Source organism: Megalops cyprinoides, chromosome 25 (genome assembly GCF_013368585.1).
Source record: "Megalops cyprinoides isolate fMegCyp1 chromosome 25, fMegCyp1.pri, whole genome shotgun sequence".
NCBI lineage: Eukaryota > Metazoa > Chordata > Actinopteri > Elopiformes > Megalopidae > Megalops > Megalops cyprinoides.
In genome coordinates, this window is record NC_050607.1 from 417,878 (window position 1) to 434,505 (window position 16,628).

The 16,628-nt window shown below is 43.0% G+C and overlaps 1 long non-coding RNA gene across 1 annotated transcript; it reads left to right on the forward strand.

Moving 5' to 3' along the window:
• The first annotated feature begins 12,711 nt into the window (after positions 1–12,711).
• Positions 12,712–15,598, forward strand: LOC118772181. Its single transcript, XR_005004637.1, has 3 exons — positions 12,712–12,906; positions 14,076–14,285; positions 15,529–15,598. It is a non-coding gene; the product is annotated as an uncharacterized LOC118772181 (long non-coding RNA).
• The last annotated feature ends 1,030 nt before the right edge of the window (positions 15,599–16,628 follow it).

Below are 16,628 nucleotides of genomic sequence, written 5' to 3' on the forward strand. Positions count from 1 at the left end.
GCCATGGTCGAATCTCAGACAATGAGCACATTGTGTCCAAATGACCAACTACCATGCAAAATATCAAACACGGAAGAATTTAAAAGGGACCTAATTTTTACCTGCTTGGCCTTCACCCTCACACTAACACTACAGAAATGCAGAAAAGGAATATCAATGAAATGAACCAAAACCCTTGCTCTGTTACCCATTTGGAAAATCATCACCTCAAATCTAATGATGGTGTACCTTAATGAAGCTATATGAAACCTGGACAGGGCAGAAAAATATATTTTCAAATATCTTTTCAAGCTACATTACATATTGTTACATTCAGTCAGCTTCGGGATAATATTTGCAATGCTTTGGTTGTGTCCACACTTTTGTGTTGCTTCACTTGTCAGAAGAGATAAAAGCCGTGCAAAGAGCAGTGTCAGCAGAAATGATTCTGTTCCTGCCCTCTGTAACAGCTCCCTCAAGGCTATGCAAAATAAACACACAATTTCAACATGCTTGAATTGTTTTTTTTTTTCTGTAAAACTCACATGCAGTAAAGAGCAGCATTTTGGGAGAGACTGTAGTGTGTGGGTACTATAACTGAGCTCCTCGCTGCCCCCTCTTTGCCCAATTCCTAATCACTAATGGATGTGTGTGGGAGTCCTGTTGGCCAACAAACACCAGTGTCTATCATGGAAAAACATCTACTTTGCATGATCAACAGCTACTCAGTTAATTGTTTTTGGATGCCAGACGCGGTGACACAATTGGTACTGCATCATGGAAAAAAGAATATTCTTCAATCTTCTATAACTAGTTGCATTCAACAGGGACCTGATGTCAGGGAAGATTATAACCAGCAAATATTAATCTACTAAATAAATAAATGAATATATATCAATCCAAACATAGATGGATAATCAAATCAATAATCCTGTCTTTCAAATAACGCACCGTGTGCTGGTCCATTAGTCTGTGCAAACATGCTCATTATTCTCAGGAGTAAAAGATGGATAAAGGTGATATTGATTCCTTTTTTTACTCTGAAGGATATGAAATTTCTATCTGTTGAGCATATGTGTACACACAGGTTCACCTTGCGTTTCTCCCTGACTGCAGAGCAGAGGGGGTGGCTGCTGTTCTGTGTCACTGAGCTGTGAAGCTGGAGCCTGTCTCAGAGGGATTCTTCCCATCTCCACACTGAGGGACAGGGGCAGTAAATACCTCACTTTTAGGCCCGGCTGTTGAACCTTCAGCCAAGCAACACCTCACCTCTGACACGCCTGCTGTGTGAAGCTAAGGCAAAGGACACAACAAATCACATGTGATTCACCTTTCACAGGGAGACATGGCAGAAAACAAAGGCCACTAACACAAGCAGTGTTTGTGTAAACATATATCAAACATTATACGTTATACATCACCCTTACACACGCTTGCACACACAGACAGACAGACAGACACATACACAGCCTAGACTAGTTTTTTTGAAATATGGGGAAGCAACCAAGAGTGTCACATTTATGTCAAAAACTGCCATGAATGTGACATTCGCCTTCAGCAGTGCACTTGACAGCAAAGTGGTACCTTTCAACAAAACCTGTGCATTCAGAGAAGACATCAGATTTTCCATGTGCACATGTTTGAAGTTAATAATATTCAATGGATATGTTTTCCTGTGCATTTACAGAAGTTATAATACTTTCCTTTTACACCTTTTTGAAATAGTTAATAATCAATGAAGATGTTTATTTATGCTTGACGACATATGAAAATAAGAATAGGTGAAACAGATAAGAGGTTCAATTGGTCTACCGTTGTGCAAAAGGCCAGTCTCTGAACTTTGAGCAGTGTCCATGAGAGCACCATGAAGAGAGTATGGAGGGAGAGTTCTCTCCTCCCAACTGCCTACGGACACACTGTGAGCTTTAATGCAGGACTGTGACCAAGCCCGGTGCAGGTCCTGTTAAAATTCAGTGTGAAAAAACAAATTAATCAGGAATCAATTGGTAACGGGGTGGGGTGGGGGTTACGAATAATGAATACAGATTTTCTAATTTGGAAAATTGGATTATCCCCAGTGATTGCTTAGGAAAGACTGCTTAATTAAACCTCACCCAATTAAAGAGCAATCCATTTTTCCATCTTTGCAGTCATGGACCGCTGGACTGTGGAGGCCTGGAATATCTGAGGCCTAAATGAAGGCCTTTGTTTCAGGTGGAAGTTTGCTCCAGCAGTTTGCACATTTTTAATTTCATTTACATCACAGCTCTCCCAGTTTCCTCTCTGGATTTTCCTGCCTGCAATAACAACTCAGACTTACACTTTGCAGCAGCAGATTTTCCCCACAGCACCAAATTTTCCACCTGAGTGTGCTTGCCATGTACCTGTAATGTAGTTACCATATTCTCCATAAAGTTATCCGACCATTGTTAAAACACTTAATAATCTGCGTCTCGCAAGCCATTAGGTTTACACGACTCGACTACTAGGGTATTTTTTATATTTTTCTTTTCCTTCTTTTCGATTTAACCAAGTAACATATTACGACCATCAGGACATTCTACAAGGTAAGTATGAAACGGGTTGCTGTCTGTTTAATCCAAAATATTTATGCAAATTACATCACAGAGGGAACTTCTAAAGTGGCAGCAAAAAAAAGGCCAAAGTGGCAGTTTTTTTATGGGTGCAGAACTAAAAAGGACATCACTACAGCGTTACTTATACAGTGTAACAGTGCTCTATTGGCCGATCCACAGGCCAAAGCAGGTGGACCATCACAGTCAACATCTACAGAGCTGCAGTGTTATTGTCCCCCTTCCCGGCCTTTCCACCTGAGCAGAGTGAACGGTCCATTTCAGAAAACGGACAGAATTTACCTGCTTGGTGCTGAGGCTCTGGAGAAAAGATACATAGCCTCCCAGCAAAAATAGTCATTTAATGGCTTTATAACAAATGGCCTGAGACAACCTTATATCTTTTCGCTAGTGTGTGTGCATGTGTGTGTGAGTCAGCACGTGTGTGCGGTGCTTCGTTCCAAATTACATAAGCTTCAGAAAACCGATTATGCTGAAATTCAATTACACTGCAAATTACATTGAGTTCCCTGAGGGGAAAGAACTTTAAGAAATATTTCTGAATGAAAACACCTGCTCCATTTGTCACGCGTGAGCAAAAACAAATCCATTTGCGTGGTACGATTCAATCAATTTAGCATCTTCCAGAACAGGTTTACCCAGCTCCCATTTGAGCTGATCTGAGAAACAGGTAATACCCAACATCCCTTCCAACATGTTACATGGACACTACTGAGCTATGAACATTCAAACTTTTACAACTCTGAATCTGCTACCTTCAGCTGTAAAGCTCAGAGAACGCAACACACCTACTTCCAGTTCGGACTAACGTCAGACCTATAATGTACCAACTACTGAACACTTTTGTAAATGATTTTTAATATTCCTCCAGGACTGTACCCCCAGGTGTGTCAAAATCAATGGAGATTGTTCTACCCTAAGCGAGTAGAGCTTTAATGTGTGGTGTTCTTACGCAGCACTCCTGTTTCCTGTTAATTAATGATGATAAATACCGTTCTGCACCTCTGAAAGCTGACTCAGTCCTTTTCTCATTTGAGCTGTGCTTCTGCTGCACGTCCACATAACAGGATACTGCCAGCAAACGGACAATACACCATATTATCCATTCTACAGATGCTCTTAGTCATTGAACTTTCAAAGTTTTGATGTCAAGCTATATTTAAATGCATTACAAAAGAGCAGCAAGAATAGGATATACCAAGATATACAAATATCCACTAATGCTGTGATTAAGCATCAAACTCAAAAATAGTGATGAAAAATGATAATTGTTATAGAAACCACAGTATGAGTTTCCTTGAGACCAACATACACACATGGCACAGCTATGCACACAAAGGCAGACATAATTCATAAAAGCAATATTATCTTACTGCGAATCACAGAGTCAACATAGTGTAAATCTGTAAACCTATCTGCTAGACCGATGTACTTCCCTGACAGTGATGGCACTGGTCTGTTTATGATTTAAGGGCCAGCAGGTCAACAGCCCTGGCCAGCTGGGGAGAACAGTAAAAGCCCTGATCGACTACATGCTGGGAATGCAGTCAAAGCCTTTCACTAATATCGGATGGAGAAATATGATTCATACAGGCTCTGTCTCATAATGATCCAGTTTATTACAATCCGCTTTCATGATGTTTACCATACGCAGACTGTTCCATTAGACTTCTTCATACAACATTTCATGACCGTAAACTGGTCATTCTCAGACAGGTTTGGACACTAAACTCTTCTCACAAAATGAAATGCTAAAAAAGGTTTGAAATCTTTTAAAATACGCTCATACATCAGTATTAATACACACTCGTGTGAGTGAGGCAGGGACTGGGGAACTTCCCTCAGACAGATGGTGCCGTTCCTGGGTAGTTATCCATCTGCACTGCATGCTTCCTGCCCATTCAGGATCCTTTCACTAGAAACTGCAGCTCGACATAAGATCACATCCTGTGAGTGCAGCTACCTGAGCAAACACATCCATTAGAAGACCAAAATTCATCTGACTGCTACAAAATTAAACACATTCCAAGGACTGAAGTCTCAAAGTGTCACTCGTCAAGACAAATCTGAGGACCCCAGTTAGGAAGAAAATACAGAATTGTTAGACACAGGCAATAGCAATAGTTGAAACTATTTAAACTTATGTAAGAAATGTAAGAATATTAAAAGGCATACATAATATGTAAAGCACACTTAAGGCTTGAGAAGAGCAGTATGTTTTACAGAAAATATTAGATGTAATCTCTATTTTCCCCTTCAGGAAAATGGGTGAATATGGAATATTTTTTCTCCAGAGTAAAGCACTGATGGAGTGTGCTGTAGGAGCGGTGGTGAGCCTGGCAGCCCAGCGCCCCTCCACAGGGTGGAAAAGACCCCTCAGCTGCTGGGCCTTCTTCTGCGCGGCGCGGACGTAGGTAAGAAAGCAATTAAAGGCCATTTACTGGGGCTGCAGACTCTGGAAGCCGGCTCACTGGGAGCTGGCTTTGAGCGTGATTTACCTAATTAATTAGAGAAATGAGCGGAGGAACCATTCAGAAACAGTATGAGGCACGGGGGCTCGTTAAAAACTCCCAACATCAGAGGGTTATTTATATCCCCGATCAAAACCAGGATTGGCAGGAGCTTCGTGGCACAGGTAATCACTGTTTCTATTCCAAGTACAGTCCTCACACAGATCTTTTCCGCAACCTGTGCCATGCAATTTCTGCCCAAGCTTCTACTCTTTTTTTCTCCATCAGGGTGCACTTGTTTCCCTGGGCGTGTTTATCTACTGAAGGAACCCTACACGACCCCTTATCTGTCTGAACTACGGGATTTATTTGAGACGCAAGCATTGTTGACACAGTCAGAGCATTATCTGGCTCCTTTCGACTAAATTGTTCAATAAAAACATGAATGGATTGTTGTAGCAGCTGCTCTGACATCATCTCTCGCTAATCACTTTCCAAATGGATGGTGCCTAAGCAATAACCTCCCTCAGAGCCTCACCTGCAAGCAGCAGTCCGTGTCAGAGCAAATGAAGACTGAGAACAGCCTCGCATCTGATAGCAAAAGCAATTTATTCACTGGGAGAGCCTGCGGAGGAATTATACTGCGGTGCTTCTCTAATCTGACAGACAGCAATTCTTTAAATGTCAAAGAGGGAGGCAGAGGAGAGGGGCTCCTCAGGGGCCTCCAGAAAATGGAGGATAAGAGAGAAGCTTTATGAAAACACAGAAAGAAGAAGCGGGGAGGGAGGGGGGGGGGGGATGGGGGGAGAGGGGGGGGAGAAGGTACACACTCACCTCCTCAAAGCTACACTTTTAATATCCTGTGTGAATGGGATTTGCCGGTCTGTAATGAGATCAGATGATGGACCGACAAAACAATCCTGTCGGAAGCACGATTCTGGCGGGAGATGGAGCGCCGGGCGTCCGATTAAAGAGCGCGCAGCTGCGGGATGGAACCCCACGTCTGGCCACAATTAGAGCTGCGACTGCAACCAGAGCGCCGTATCTACAGCTGCAGAGACAGGCCCACAACTTCCATATCCCAGTCAGGAAAACGGCCTCTGCAGAAGGATAATCCTGGATCTGACACAAGGAAGAAACCGTTAGAGTAAACAACAAAGACGAGATCTAATCAGTCATTTTCAGGTGTTGCATGCCAACAGACAGCATACTTCAGTGGAACTGAGTGATCCTGGATATGTGTCAGAAAGCATAAACATGCATTGCTTAATTTAGTAGAACAAAACAGAAGGATGGTTATTACTGTCATAATTACTGTTCACATTAAACGTTAACAGTAAAAGTAGATGTAGTTGGTGAGTGACACAATTGAAATAAATTTAAAGTGACAACTTGTGTTGTAAAAAGTGCTATACAAATAAAAATGAATTGAAATGAATTGAATTGAATTGAAAATAAGGTTCTTCATAAAGAAAAAATAACACTACAAATCTACTTCAGAGCTCTGACTGCTTTTGTGGTCTACTTCATGAATCATGATAGAACAATATGAATCACTTCTCTTTCCAGCACAATTCCATTATGGCACCTAATGGTTTCTCCTTGTTCGCAATCTGACATTAAAGTGGCTTCATACAAATACTTGTCCATGAGCCAGCCATGCCTTGAGAAGAACACTGCCGCCATTATACCTTGGCGAAGCCGAATTCTCTTACTTATCCTCCAGCTCTCTTTTCGGCAGCTGAATGTCAGGTTAAATAGCGCTTGACGGTAAGAGGAATGGAACTCATACAAGCTTTACAGGACACCCGCACTACAGTTCTGCTGGCACTCCCTATTAATCATTGGAGAATCATTATGCAAACTGTGAGGGCTTCTGTTCTTTCTAACTTTCTACACAGTGCTCCTGCCTAATCAGCATGTTGGGTCAGAGCCTCCGCTGATTTCCGTGGTGTGAAGCATGACACGCTGAGGTGCTGAGCTCCCTCCAGACAGGACATCACAGGGATGGCCTTAATCCATCTCCACCCTGCCCAATGTCAGCTGATTTAACTACCTCAGAGTCACCTGCATGGATCATTACGTCTGAAAATGGACTTTAGATAGAGGCCTAAATCCTGCTGCATCCACATATTTCATTCTACGCACATATTTCATTCTAAACTGCGTGCATTTATTCATTGGTTAGAAGCATATGCTGTGAAATTTATCTGCAAATAATTAAATATCATTCCACAAACATTGCACCAGAACATCTAGATTGGTTATGATCAGTGAAACAGAGAAATCTAAACTCTTCAACACTTATCTAAACATTCCAAACAATTAAAACAGTCTTTTTTGAGGAGAATCTAAAAGCTGGATATTGACCAGGGTGGGGGGGGGGGGGGGGGGGGGGGGGGGGGGGGGGGGGGGGGAGGGGGGGGGGGGGGGGGGGGGGGGGGGGGGGGGGTCAAACCCAGTTGCTGCTCAGCACATATCAAAGGCAAGCAGTGTGGTATATGAAGTGCTCTCCCAGGGCTCTGGAGCCAAAATGGAGTCTGATCTTCCTCCAGAGGCATAAGGGGAGAGACTGGGCTGTGGGTATGTGTGACTCAGACGGGGGGGGACACTGCCAGCGCCTGCAGCTCAGAGGCAGCCCTAATCTACTCCAGCAGACACCCCCCCCACCTCCCTCCCACAATGGCTGGGGGTTCTTGTAAGCCATTTACCCAGCATGCACTGCTGTAGTCCTCCTAGTGAGAGGCCAGAGGACAACAGCTTCTGCAAATCAGACGCTGTTTGACCCCTGCTTGTGTTACTCCACAGCCAATCAAAGCACCGCTGTGAAACAAACCGGTGACCCTGAGAGCAACACGACTTCTTAAACAAAGATCAATGGCTACAAAAGTTGGCAAGGGTCACATTTAATTGAAAGAAAAGTCAGGCTTACCGTCAGCCCAAGCCCCCTTTGATCTATGGCGTGACAGACAGCACTAATTCATGTCTCTTGTTATGTCATTTAGTACAATGTTTAAGGTGCTTGGCTTTACAGCAGGTTCTGAACGAGTTCCCTCCTGGGGACATACTTGCAAGTGTTAATGACTGAATTCATTATGTTTAACACAGTGTGGGAGCCACTAATTAGGAAAAACCATACTCATGTTAATAAGCTCCAAGCCATTATTTTGGAATTCTATGCAGAAAAACATACATCTGTTCTCTTCTCTTCCAATAATGTGTTTATGTTTCTGTGCTGACTTCCCTGTGGGGTTTGTGTCACAGGGAACCACATCAGCACCCATAAATGAATTTGGCCTCGATGAGACAAAAGCATAGCCTTGAGGGAATGTGAATCCGGAAATGAATTGTGGTGAAGTGAAAAATCTTTTTAATGTTTGCCAAGGTTTGAGAAATTAAAGCAACAAATAAGGATAGAAACACACGGAGGAAAGATAAGCCCAGCAACCAGCTCACAGAGCTCTTATAATGATTCATAAAAGCATATCGAGTATTTCCTCTCAGTCATCTGTTAAATACCTGGATGAATTCAAGGTAGCCAAACTTATGATACTTTACCTTTTTGGATCCCAATAACCCAAACCTCAGAATGAAATATGTGCCCCACAACTTTCCACAACTTGGAGGTTACCTCCATGAGGGAAAAATAAATTATATTATCTGATATATGATACACATTTCTGCTATGAGCCTATATATGCCCGCACAAACTAGGAACTGAAAACAGCAATTAGGATTCTCCCCATGTAAACCGAAAGAGGAATCACAGCAAAACACATTACAAATGCCGTTTCAAACACAGTAGTGAAAGATAGCTCACCAAATAATAACTTGCCTTGCATGTCCTAAATTAGGATTCTGCCTGAATACCAATAATAATGTTAATTTAGTTTTCCCTTTTATGTTGTCAACACCATTTCCCATTGAATTAATACATCTCACTCATGGAATTTTATGGAAAGGTCTTCACATTCAATGGAGAGCATGTTCACATATTCACCCATAATTCAACTGAGGAAAAAAAATGAAGTCACTATTGGCTAGCAGTATGATGTGATTTGTCAGGAAACTGTGTAACAGAAATCAAACATCATGTTTGTTGTACATGTGAATGCTACCGAGTCTTAACCTCCTTTAGGTCTATAAGCGCAAAGGAAGGGCACATTTTAAAATGTGCCCTTACAAGTTAAAGTGCATGGATCGATTAACAGAACAGCCAACACACAGTACATAAAGCAACATCCATTACTCTGAGCAGAGGCTGGAGGGGAGGGAAGGGGAAATCGATCTCTGTAGAGGTCATTGTTATAAAAAGCTAGAGGACAGTGCAGAATTAGGAGTCTCCTTTCAATTCAAAACTAATCAAAAACAAAGTTGAATTTAGAGGACTGTGCATAAAAATTCTGCCATAATCAATACTTTAAAACACACAGGTTACCTAAACGCACTCCTACAAAAACACAAGCAGTGAGCAAGACTGGAACCTCACGGGTTCGCTTTCAAGTTTCACCAGGTTAGTTGAGGGCTGAATTTTCAAAAAATAAAGCAAGAAAATGTCAGTTAAACCCATTCACTGCTATCACTGCAAAAAAAAAAAAAGAAAAAAAAAACACAAAAACCTTATGCAAGTTTCCTTATAGGGGACATTAAATGTTGCTTCTATTGTGACATAACAAAGAAAGAACAGGCTGACATCAGCAGCCAATGAAGTTGCTTCTGTCATCATAGCGCTGTGTTCTGAGGAGAGCCAGTGGGCGCTGTGTGCTGTCCTCCTGGAAGCAGGCACACGCAGGAACAGCAGTTGCTAAGAGACCTCGCTGAGGTTCTGCTGCCTGCCAGTGAGGCAGTTTAATTACACAGCCGGAATATGGTTATTTGTGGATAATTTACTAAATATGTGCGAGGGATGAGCATTCAGAATGTCACAGATGCATATGCATCTCACAGCAAATAAATCGGCCACTCCTGCCAACGATATCGCTGGCGGCGACACTCTCAGATCCTCGCAGAGCAGAAATCTGCTTTCCTCTGTCACTTCATAAAATGAGCCGAGATGAAGGGCTGTCTCGCGAAGAAGGACATTGGTACGGTGTCACCCCCACAAATCACAGCGAGAGCAGCGGCCGGTGCAGGGTTTCACGGGAAATCGCAGCGCAACAGGCATGCACGAGAGGAACCAGATGCTTATTAGCAGAGGTGTAGCAAAAACAGAGGTACAACATCGGCCCCATGTCATTAGTAAGATTAAACAGGTATGGAGGAGAGAGTAATTACAGGCAGCTGTTTGTGTGCTGGCCTGGAGGGTGGTAATCCATACCAATTTTTTGTTTGAAAAATTAAAGCTTTACTTGTGGGAGACTTTACGCGCACATAGATGAGTATAACTGCACACCTCTACCTCACTCAGTAATCATCTAACGCCAACAGAAAACAGGGTTTCGGGTTTTATCACACCTGTCGCTTCTAAGTAGTGGGATAGGCACTGCGGGAGCACAGGGATTTTTCAAGGGAACTTGTGAACATCTCAGAATGTGTCAGCGCCACTTTACAAAGTGAAAAAAGGAGCACTGGGGTGAATTTACCACAGTTCCTCACAAAGAACATTCCATTGGAATGATTCCAATCATTGCTTTTCTGTAAGGAGTGAAGCCCCTGTCAGAGCGGTCGCTGTAACCCGCTCTCTGCCCCCCCCTAGGCAGGCTGTCATAACGCTGCCCTGATGGCTTTCAACCCTCCCATCAGCCCGATCCCGCCGAGCACGCTCAGAGTAGCTGCTCTGTAATTCACACCCTGGCGGCGGCCGGATCGCTCTCCTCGTCCAAACCTCTCACCCACGCCTTCTAGCAAATTTCACTTAATCATCAAGCTTTCCCCTCGGGCTTAATTGTCCGTTTGAAACAGACCCCTGGAGTGACAGTGGCAAACAGATCCGCCACTCCCACGGAAGGGAATGCGTTCCAGACACGACTGTTTATTATAGGATGTGTGATGGCGTGCAGGTGCAGCTGGGGGGGGTGTCTGAGTGTGTTGTGATGAGAGATGAGAAATGCTATGCTATAAAAATATAGATGGTGGCACTGGCCTAAAGCTTTGCCCTGGGATGCCCTTCACATGTCTGTTTCCGTGGTGATTGGTGGTCCTCTCTCCCAGGCCGACAGCATGCTCAGAGGCCTCTGAGAGAAGGACAGAAAACCCTTCAGAAGAGTGATGAGGAAGAAGGAACCTTCCACATTTAGCTGTGTAAAACACTAGGAAGTGAGACTCCCCTGTGCCACCCTACAGAGATACGCTGACAGAAACCCCTCTTATGAGATGTGAAGATTCCATTTAACTATGAGTTATTCATATATAGCAACATTTCAATGTGCGTTGTTTTCATGTTTCTCTGTAATTTACCAGACCCAGCAGGTCCCCTTCTTACTACACACTGGGGAGTAACTTCACAGAGCAGGCAAACACATAAGCACACACTAACACATAAACACACACTAACACACAAACACACACAAACACACACTAACACACACTAACACATAAACACACACTAACACACAAACACACTAACACACACACACACTAACACACAAACACACACTAACACATAAACACACACTAACACACACACACACTAACACATAAACACACACTAACACATAAACACACACACACACAAACACACTAACACACACACACACTAACACACAAACACACACTAACACATAAACACACACTAACACATAAACATAAACACACACACACACACACACACACACACACACACACACACAGAAACACACACAAACACACTGACACAAGGACACATAGTAACCTGCAGGTATGACAGACTGTTCAAAGCAAAGGTGGCAGACATGTTTCAGCTGTGCAAATACAAGGCCCTGCTGGAAACAGCATTCAGGGTAGAAACCAAGCATACACAGGTACAACAAATAAACAGACATTCAACATTGCCAAGGTAGTACATGAAATAATGTTAATGCTATTGGATAGAAACCTTGGATCTGAATGGGCAGACCAATCTATTAGCAGTATTATATTAGTAAATTAAATTACCATGATCCTTTCATACTATTAGATCCAGGAACTGCTGTTTCAAAATCTAATTGAGGAATAATTTACCTCAGTGCCATCTGGTATCTTTGGTTTATCTTTCACTAACTTGTTTTCCTTAAAAACCAAGTTGCAAAATTGCTTTTCCCGCTAAAGCCTCTCCTCTCAGAGTATGCTTGTGAATTGATCCATTTATTCATTTTCTTGAAACGACTTAACCTGGAAAATCTGTTTGGAAAAACACAACAAGGACTTGTAAAATGTTTTCACTCCAGAGACTGACTTACTTTGAGCATGAAGACCAAAACTCATGTTTGTGCTTAGGTTTGCCTCTCACGAGCATGGCAGAATTCACATAATCTCCTGTCAGACCTGCAAAGGCACAAAATACAGGAACTGATCAATAAAACACATGGCAGTGTTTCACTCGGCTTTTGGGCAGTGGCCAGTGAAGGGAGAGAGTCCGAATACAAACGGGATAAAAACACGATCAATACAAATAAGTACGAGGTCAATATGTACAGTAAATATGCTGAGGAGCCACACCTCCAAAGACCCCATTCGTGAGATTTATACTTTCCCAAGTGGAGGTGTGAGCATGGCCATATTTTGACCCAGTGTGTGCAGCTATGACTGCAGCAGTGACAAGACACAAAGGCTCTGTTCGGCACCCAAGCCTGTCTGATCTGGGACAAAACGGGGCCACCTGCCCCCCTGAGTACATCTCTCCAGCAGTGGATATCCCCTCCATTTGAATCTGAGAGAAATATTCTGTTTTTTTTCCTCCAATATGGCTGAAATCATTTTGTGACACGGTAGGTTGGTTGTGTTACCCGCAGTTCTTTGGCTGAACTCTGTGTGAATGTGGCAAAGTGATTGGAAGAGAATGACTGAGTGATTTGTATTCACTGAACAACAGAAATCAGGACTTGGTACCTGTGACTGATCACCAGAATACACTTAACTCATTCGTTTTTTCACAATAAAAGTGTCAAAAAGTTAAAGTGAATGTTATTGAAAAACAGGTTGTCCTGCAGATGGAGGGATTAACTGAAATGCTGCTATAACAGGAAGCACAGAAATCTGACTTTTACCTGACTAGCTGGTGAATTAGCTAATGGCAAATGGCTGCTAGGTTTAATCTGTGCAGCAAGTGGTAACCTTGACTATTACACTATATCAAGATCTTAAAAGTAAATGAACTGCTCTGTTACACCCTGTTAGTGATCTGTATTTCAGATCCTCTTGTACACAGCAAATGCCGTAACTAGACAGCGTGGCATGATTCACAGAGATAATGAAAACAGATTCTTAATTTTAAAGTCACAGACCATAGTGGTACATGAAATGATAGCGTAACTGAATGAACAGACATTTTCCCTAAAGGTACTATCATGCTTAAATAACAGCATAAGCACCTAAATGAGTGTTACTGCACTGCTCATACCAGCTAATCTCAAACAGTAGCCATGAGGCAGAGCAAGCAAACGAAGCAGAGACAATAGCCAGCTGCCCTTTCTGTTCCATACCGTTACTCCCCTCAGTGTAGCACTGGGCTTTTTAACAAAACAAAACAAAACAAAAAATATCCCAGGTCTTTATTCACTCGTAGAGTTTACCTAAGAGGGCTTACAAGCCAACAGTGCCCTTTAATCAAGGTCTGTTTGATGAAGCCACAGACAAGAGCTTGGATACAGAATGTCCTCTACTTACAACCTTTCAGATGCACAAATTCACACAATTATAAAACATTATCCGTCTTGAGAGGGTGATTGTGAGCATGACTGTGCAATGACTCTGATCCAACTCAGTGACATGAAGAAGTTTGCATATGGGTCCAGAACCGCAGAATGGCTTCTGACATAGCCTGGTGGCTTCTGACATAGCCTGGTGCGTTTAGGAGATTCTTGTAAATTACTGGTATTGAGATTTTTGAAGAAGTGGTTGAAACACTTATAGGCCAGATTTGAATGACCTCTTACAGCCCCACAGCACGCCGTCTGATGCTGGGTGTGGCCTTGCATCTGACTCCCCGAGCCAGTACGGGGGGAGATCCAGACAGAGACTGCAGCGTCACATCCCCACCCCCCTCCAGAAGGCAGATGTCGGCAGGATGTCACTTAGGTCGACACATCTGGGAACCAGCTGCTTATCAAGCTAATTTAACCGAGACTGGCTTCCTCCTGCATGCGGGGTGAGTCAGAGAGGGTCGAGCAGAGATGGTCGGTCCCCTACTCGCTCGGTTGAAGGGGGGAGAGGACAGGATGGAGCCGAGCTATGGGAACACTCCCCTGCCACTCTTCAGGGGGGCAGCGGGGGTGGTTTTAATAAAAATACATTTCAAAAATTCCCATAATTAAGGTATGTGAAAGGCATTAGTCTGGCCTCATAAATTCTTAGGCATTTTCCCCTCCACAGCAGTGGGCAAAGCTGTCATAAAATATGAGCTATGTTCAATTACCAAACTGAACAGGAAAAAATGACACCTCTAATTATATGGAACTTTTAAAAGCAATTATTCTGTGTCTTTTACTATGTTTTCCTGAAGAAAATGAAATTCAGGTTTATTTCTCCATCTTTGGATCAGTAGCTCATCGGTAACTCGAACCTTTAATATCAAACCCTTAATTCTGTCAGAAATGATCCAGTAATAATTGCATCATTCAGAACTTTATACACAAAACCGGTATAGCACAGTAACACAGAGAATCAGTAATGGAAAAAAATGTTCCATATTGAAAAGCATTAAGAAAAAAGGATCTGAGAATTGTATAAAGGATATTGACTGTACAAACATGAACAATTTAACCACTGGAAATGAAAGGAATTAAAGGAAGACTCATTGTTCTGGTTATTACTATTCATATTCTAAATGACTACAGTAAATAGCAAATTTAGGTTTGGTGACCACTGCCCCTATGCCCCACCCAGGCTACTGTATATGGGCTTTGCTTACACAGAAGATAAACTGGGGGACATGGCTGTCAGTTGTAGCCTCTGTCCCTCTGTCAGCACTAGTCTATGACACATATTAGTGTGACACATATTCAGATGTGCTCTGTTGTTACTGCTAGTCATATGACCTTACCGCTTGTGCTCCTTTGTGTTGTAATTAACAGTGGATAAGAGGGGTTTTTCCCCCTCACAGTTAGTCAGTTATCTCTCCTCTGGTTGTCTGCATGCTTGAGTGGGTTTTCACCTCAAACTCCTGTTGCGATGGACTCAGAATCTTGGATCAAACAGCGTGCAGAGTTTACAGAGGCTGGCAGAGATGCGTCTGCAGAATAGGTGATGAAGGAAAACATGACTCTCAAAATGTGAGGCGAAAAAAAAAAAACAACTTAAAGGCATGAAAGGAAAAAAAGGTCATAAACACAACCCCTCAATTTCTCACTCTGGTGCCAATTCACACATTTCTCTGTTTCTAAATCACACAGCCCCCGAGCGGTTATTCCAGAACTTTCACCATCTCTCGTCTTTAATTGGATTCCGTTGTCTGGCTGCCCGTGGTGATGGGAGTGAGGAACTTCTTAAGGACAAAAGGTGAGTTCCTGCTGTTCTCGATTCAGAGAGCAGCACAACAACAGCAGCTGACATTTCACAGCAAATAACCTGTTTTGGAGACTTGGTGAAATGTGAGAGGGTGGCTATTTGTAAGGCAAATGTCAAAGTAATCACACTGTAATCACAGCCACCAAGATTTCGAGAGAGGGACCGCTTCTCTGAGGAATTCAGGAGAGAATTCAGGAGAGTACCTTGCCCCTCGAGCGTATCATTTGAGAATGTAGATAGCTTCCTGGTCAAACATTAAAATCAAAAATACAAAACCCCCTACAGTACAATATCTAAAAATGGCCTGTGAATAATACCTGAATATCACAGGCATGACCTGGAAATGTGCAAATGTTAAGGTGCAATCTGAGCCTTTTTTAGTTTAGCTCCAGGTTGAGGCTCCAAGAGGTTATAAACGGTGTTTCCAAACTATAAGCACAACAGCAACAGTGTTAATATCCAGCAGAGAGGCATAAGCACAGGTCATGCTGTGTTAGCGGCAAGGAGAAATGGCCTGCACACTAGTGGTAGAGTATGCAATCACTATACTGTTCTGGGTAGCCAGGGGTTTTTCATAAGGCACGTGGAATTAAAAACACAGGCTACACACATCCAGGACAGTGCTGACTGGGAGAAAAAGGTCAGGCAGCTCCCAGGTCTCCCCAGTGTCTGTGCTTGGGGTGATGGAGCTGCTGGGAATCCCTTTGACATGGTGGATGAGCGAGAGGACACTCTCCTACAGGGCCAGCCCTCATAATCAGCAGCTAAAACCAGTCTCAGCTGGACCCAGCTGGCCCCTCTGTCTGAGCAAGTGAAGCCACTCATCTTAGATTGATCTTCACTGCTAAAACATGCTGTTTTTGTAGATCAAGATAAGTGTACAGGCGAGATGAATGAAAGGATGAATGAATGAATGAGTTCAATGCCCAATTTTGCATTCTGCAGTGCCTTAGCCCTTCCCTCTCACAAAGTGATGTTTCATCAC